A 6,960-nucleotide genomic window follows, 5' to 3' on the forward strand; every position below is an offset into this window, starting at 1 on the left:
AGCAATAAAAACATCGATATTTGATTTTTGCGTTTTATTGATGGAGCTACTTTGATACGATAAACGATTTTAAGAAAAAGTCATTCAACAATTGCGTTAAGGAGACATTATTTTCACAAGAATTTTGTAATTTCTATTCTAATGCGTTTCTTCAATATCTTCATTGCTTGTATATACAAATTTGTCAACTGTATGATTTTTTATAATATTCATACGTAATTTTTGGCTTATGAGAATTTGTTATCTAGATAATAATGGATGGATAGATAACGTTAGTCGGAATGATATATTTTCTTGAATTTTCAATTGTTTTTAGTTTTATTTTATATCACTGTATTACAATTTTATAAGTGTTATAAATTACATTAGTAATGCCTAATGAGAAATATATCATTATAAACAATAATTAAACGATGTTTTTTTTCATTATATATATATATATATATATATATATATATATATAATTAAATCTACATTAATAAATATAAAAGGAGATTTCATTTTTATTTCATAATGTAGATTTTTTTGCGCAGTATATTATATTCGAAAAGAATGTGAGTATTTAAAAGATTGTTTAAATTTAAACTATTAAACATATTAAAAAAAAAAAAAAAACAATTTTGTATTTTCAACTGATAAAACTTTTAATGTTCATAACTACAAAAATATAAAACAATATTATTTAATTTAAATAAATCATTGACACTGCTTTAAATATACAATATTAAAATGGATCAGATGTATTATACTTTTAATATTTGGTTATTCTGACATTTTACTAGATTTTACTAAGAAAGATAAAATATATATGTGATAAAAAATTGATTTTATTTTAAGAATAAAAACTGTGTTTAATATTTTGCGCTTACTTAATTAGACGTAGAAGACGTTGTATGTTTTTAATTAAAATTATTGAACTGAAATTGAAAATTAAACAACATATTTTCCTTAGAGATTAACAAATTACTGTTAGAATCTCAAAAAAATCCTCCAGAAGCAGAGGTATATATATATATATATATATATATATATATATTTAAGTGTATTAATTTAAAAAATTTAAAAACATTAATTAATATTTTAAATAAAATTAAAATTTATGAAGAATAAAACAAATTTAGAATCCTTCATTAATAGGAATTTTACATATTGTATAAGCATGTTTGCAAAATTACATTATTTTACTTCTACAAAAAGAGTATTACTTCAAGTGAAGATAAAAAATAAATATTAAATACTTTTACTTTGAAATTAAGTCTTTACATTTGATATATATTTTTCAAATTAATGATTATACATCCTTATTAGTTAATATTACTGAAATAAAGTACGAAAAAAATTTAAATCATTGTTAAAATATAAGAATAAATTTTGATTACATAAATATACTTAAATGTATCTTCATTTAATTACAAGTAAAAGTTTTAAAATTCAATATTACAATAGTAAATTTAACAGTATTTTGTTTCATCAAAATACATTGAAGCTTTATGATTGTTATATATGATTAATTATAATAAAATACGTGTTATATGTAAAATAATGTCTTATCTAAATAAATACAGCAGCCACTAATCGAACAATTATAATGAAATATATATATATATATATATATATATATATATATATATATATATTAAAAATAAATTCTAGTTTCTATGAATTACTACAATTATAGCATATAAAATTTAATATGTTTTCGAATTAATTTATTTGTATAGCTTGGAATTTCGAATTATAATGGTCAATGTGAACATTATATCAGTTCATCTTTAATACGTATTAATTTTTATTAAAATATGTTGGAACAGTTTTTTTTTTATAGTACGAATAAAGTAAATTATGAATTTGAAAATAATAATTATCCAAAAATTTAAAAAATTTTTTTCCTTTTTTTCATTGAGATATTTTAGCCTTTGTATTCATTTGATATTAGAATAACAATAACTCATAGAATACACACATAATGATAAAGCTTATTAGAATAAGTAAATTTGTATTTTATTAGGTTGCGATTGATAATCGCTTCTTCGTACATATGAAAATAATTAGCTGAAAAAATGACGATTTACGCAGGTATTATTTAAGATGTTGGTGAACCTTCCGATTTGTCGTTGTTTTATTTATGTTACTCCTAGTGCCCCTAATCTGCCAGCTTTTTCAGATTTCTAAATGAGACACATCTAATGGGCCGCACCAATGGGATTTTTGAATATTTCATTTAATTTCTGTCTCCTTCTTGATATCCTCGGTATGGTTAGCAAGTCCTGGGCGAAAGTTATACGGCAAACTATAATTGTATATCTGCCGCTACAGACAGATAGATAGATGTATATGAGATATCCAAGAGTTCAAAATAAATTCAAATTTTTTTAACATTTTTTTTTTTTTTAACAATTTTATAATAAAAGTAAAGAATGAAATTTAAGAGAAAAAAGTAATTCTATTTAAAATTGTCGTGTCTATTTCGTCTTTTCGTAAAATAGTAAGATTTTAATCAAGTTTAAAGAATAAAACATCATCTCGTTAGAATGGCAAATATAGGCGTAATTCATTCGGGAGTCTTCAATTTTTCAAACTATTCATCTCTTTATTCCATTGTACTATCTGCAGTGTCAAAATTCACCATTACGTACTTTTTTAAACGCGACAATATGAAATTGTATCCGATCTTTAGGTATTCTGTCTGCACATTAAATCAACATTTTTATTAGCCATCGCCTCTTAACAAATAGTGTCATTCGATTGTTTAGTAGTCGAACGCTTGAAAGGAATTTTTACAATTTCGTGCTACCTTTTGCTCAACTATGTAGCACAACTATTTATGCTATATAGTATGTATCACGTAGATTTCTGTCAAAGTGCGCGCAGCTGTTCTATTCAAGTATCCGTGTGTTCACACACTCACTTCCGAGTCATACATTAATCCAGCTAAAGTGCATTACCAACTATTAGTAATGAACGTTTTGACTTGATATCAAGTAGGGACATTATATTAAATGTCTTTATTTTTACTTGTCGTTATTTTGAAATATTCTATTTAACTGTATGTTTAAATTTAATATTCCTCAACCGCGAAAAATTGTGCAATATGACATAATGATCGAGAAAATCTATAATATTATTCTTAAGACTCTTTTCTGATTTATCAAAATAATATTTCGCGAAAGTTTGAAAAATATTATCTTCTAGGTTTATTATGTTTCAGATCCTTAATGAACTTTGCCTATTTATCTTGAATTTTAATAATAAATAAATAATTTGTAATTTTCAAATTTATTCAAATACATTTAAATAAGAAAAGAATATCATAATTTTTCGGGAAATAAAGAATTGCATGTACACGTTTCAATCTCGGTAATTACTTAATAATTTCATTCAGAAATAATGTAGTAATGAATAATAGATAAAATATTTATTAGTGATTTATAAATAATTTAATGCCTGGAATATAAATTGTTGTATAATAACAGATATCATTTGTAAAGAAATGTATTGTTTAAATTTTGTAATAATTGGCCAATAACAATTTAGCTTGAATATATTCCAGTTAATTTAATTTTAAGCCAATGTAGTATTAAATTATTTATTTATATCGTTCATTAGCGACAATTTAAAAACAAACACAATATTTATTTATTTTTTTTTTGTCTTAATTATCGTTGTATCTATTCCTATAGTAGTCTCTTTTTATCTCTTATTTATTCTCTGTGCCAAGCTCTAGTTATAAAAATATGGATAATTTAACATTTTCATAATATTAATAATATTAATACCTCATTTTTATGAGACACTACGTATGTTAATTATTTATTTTAAAAAATTTGCATGGTATAACTCATTATTTACTAAAATGACACTTGCTTAATAATATATTTATCTTTAAATTATTTAGATAATTTTCTTTGTGCTCAACAGATAAAAATTCAAATGTCTATTTTTATTTTTCGTTCTTGTAAATTTTATTACATTAATAAAATAATTAAATTTTTTTTAAAATAAATGTAAATATTTCAGTGTATCCTCAATAGTAGTGTGGTTTTAGAATTATTGATGATACGACCTTTAAGTTAAAATATTTAAAATAATTTTAGTAATTAATTCAGATGAACAGATTGGCATTTAATTCGTTTTTAAGGGATTAATAAATACGTGCATGAGAGTGTGAATTCGCCATCAGTTGATTTTTCAATAATCCGATAATACATATTACAATCTTCTTATAATTTCATGTAAAATGAAATTCCTATATTAAAAATAGTTGATATATTATTTGTATTAATTGAGTTAACAAGAGTTGTAACGCAGAATTTTGACGAAAGTTATGAATAGCTTTTTCTCTCATATATAATCAATGCCAGATTAAATTATGATTTTGTTTTAGAAGACCTTCTAACGTATTTATTAAAAGGAAATATAGTACAGTAGTAACCTGCTACTATATATATATATATATATATATATCGACCTATAAAAAAAATAATCCATCGATAATACTTGAGACACGTGAACGGCATCCTATTAATAAATTTCGTGCATATTTAAAAGGAAATAAATAATATTTCAAGCTTAAAAGTATTGTTTAATAAGTTTATAATAGCACATGTGCTACTATGCTTCATTTATTGATAAATTTCTATGCTTAGACATAAATGCATATATATATATATATATATATATATATTAGTGCGTAGATGAGTTATTAAAAAGAAATGACTATATTCTTAATATAATAATGTATATATGCATTAGATTCGTTACATTTTCATATTGATGCAAAGGATTTTGTAGGATATCCATTGGTTCCTTACCGAAACCTTTCATTAAAATATAAATTTACAAAACCAAATATCGCAATCATTATATTTATAGCCTATTATTTTCAAAACTGCACATATTATTTTATAGGTGTGTAAAAATTCTATTTAATTTTGCATTTCATTGACTTTACTCGATAGTCTTCAATACGTAAATATAGTTTTAAATGTCAGCGAAAATTTGTCGTATTAAAACTGTACATTATAAGTTATATCTGTATAAGTATGATTATGCTACGATGATTGAGAGGACATTGTAGAATAATATAGCCGAGTACAGTGATTTACAATTTTACTTATTTAGAAGGTAATTAATGTATATTAATTCTTTGACGCTCGATGAACGCGAAATAATAGGAGTAAAAATCACTTTACCTTTACTTGAATTAAATTTGTTATGAAATAATAATACGTAATAATGATACATATGTAAATAACAGGTAGTAAATAAATATTAAATTAATGTGACGAACACTTTGTACGTCTCAATGACATTTCGAGTTTTCTAAACCTCATATGCCTTTCCGCTTACCTCTCCAGGTGTTTTTTCTCCGCAATTTCTCGCTCACGGGAGGTCTATTTTTGGAGGAGCTTCCGAAAATATAGATCGAGATCTTCTCTGTATTAGTTAGCCGTGGCGTTGTGCGAGTATCTGCAAGTATTGGCTATTTTCGAGCGATCGCCTACGTCGAAACATACGCTTCTCCCAGTAGCTTCTGCTTTTGTATGCGTGCGCGCGCGCGCTTGATTGTGTGTGTGCGTGTGTGCGCGCGTGTGTTTTTTTGTTTTTTTTTTTTCACGTTTCCTTTTGCTCATTCTTTACCATTTTTTTTTTTTATTCTCTCATTTCTCAAGTCTCAGAGATTTTTGACGACTTTGTCGCCTAGATTCAAATATCGCGAAGGTAGGGGATTAGTTTTGACGCACGACAGAAGATATTGCACAGGCAAAAATAACAAATCTATTTGTTCTTTAAAATCTTAAAAATTTCGTGGTTTTTTAAACTAATTTTTACCATGAGCTTCTTCTTACATTTCGTATTTAAAAATAGGATGACAATTTGTATTTGTATTGCGTATGGGTTTGATATTCTTTCATCATTTTAAACGTTAAAATTTGCATGTATCGCATGTATAATGAAATCGCGCGAGTGCTTGATATAAAATTTCATAGGATTTTCTTGTTCTCGTTGTTATTTTTGTTATTTTTTTTGTTTTGTTTTTGTTTGTTTTTTTATTGTTTCAATATTTATATTCATGAATTTTGGCTGCTTATAAAGTATGATATTAAGAAATATCAATTTTTTTAAATATAATGTTTCAGGTAGTATTATGGAAGAGGCAGCGAGTAACTGGAATGAAGGTCGGCATATGAGACGAATAGTAGTGAAAATAATTAAACCTCACACGTACAATTATAACTCGAATCTCTCATTGATTAGATTCTACTATAATGATGAAATGTACATAGACAGCACAGTTTGCGTAAAGATTTACTTGAAACAGATCGATCGTTATTAAAATTAACCGTATTTGTCAATGATTTTATGATGCCTTCTGTAAGCGATTACGAGTTGATCAAAATTTTTTTTTTTTTTTATAACAAACGATTTATACTTAGAAATTACATTAATGTTATTGATAAAATTCATAGTGTCTAATTTTTTTCTATTCTAAAAACATATTAAGAGTATCCTTAAAGAAGATAATTACATTAGTACATGAATATGAGTAAGTGTAATTGTAGATCCTTGTTGTCTTTGTCGTACATATTCTTTTCTTCGTATCACGTGCGTCAACCCTGAAATTATTTTCACGCAGATTTATACATTTTTGCACGTTAAATTAAACTTAAGGAGTAAATAATAATTGTTGAATTAATTTACATTTACTTTAGACGATAGTTTAAGTGAATAATCTTATTGGTAATTACATTTGCTGAATAAATTTCAAATCTTTATAACATAAATATCCTGCATTTTTAAAACATGAAAAAGACATGCAAAATAAAAATAACTACTGTTTTCTTAATCCGACAGGCTGACACATGACGACTAAAAAGCTCTGTTACTTTTTTAAATGTAGGGCGAGTAAACCATTGGATGAGATATAATTTTCATCTTTGCATATTTATTTCATATATT

The sequence above is a fragment of the Ceratosolen solmsi genome, unplaced genomic scaffold, assembly GCF_000503995.2.
Source record: "Ceratosolen solmsi marchali unplaced genomic scaffold, CerSol_1.0 scaffold43, whole genome shotgun sequence".
NCBI lineage: Eukaryota > Metazoa > Arthropoda > Insecta > Hymenoptera > Agaonidae > Ceratosolen > Ceratosolen solmsi.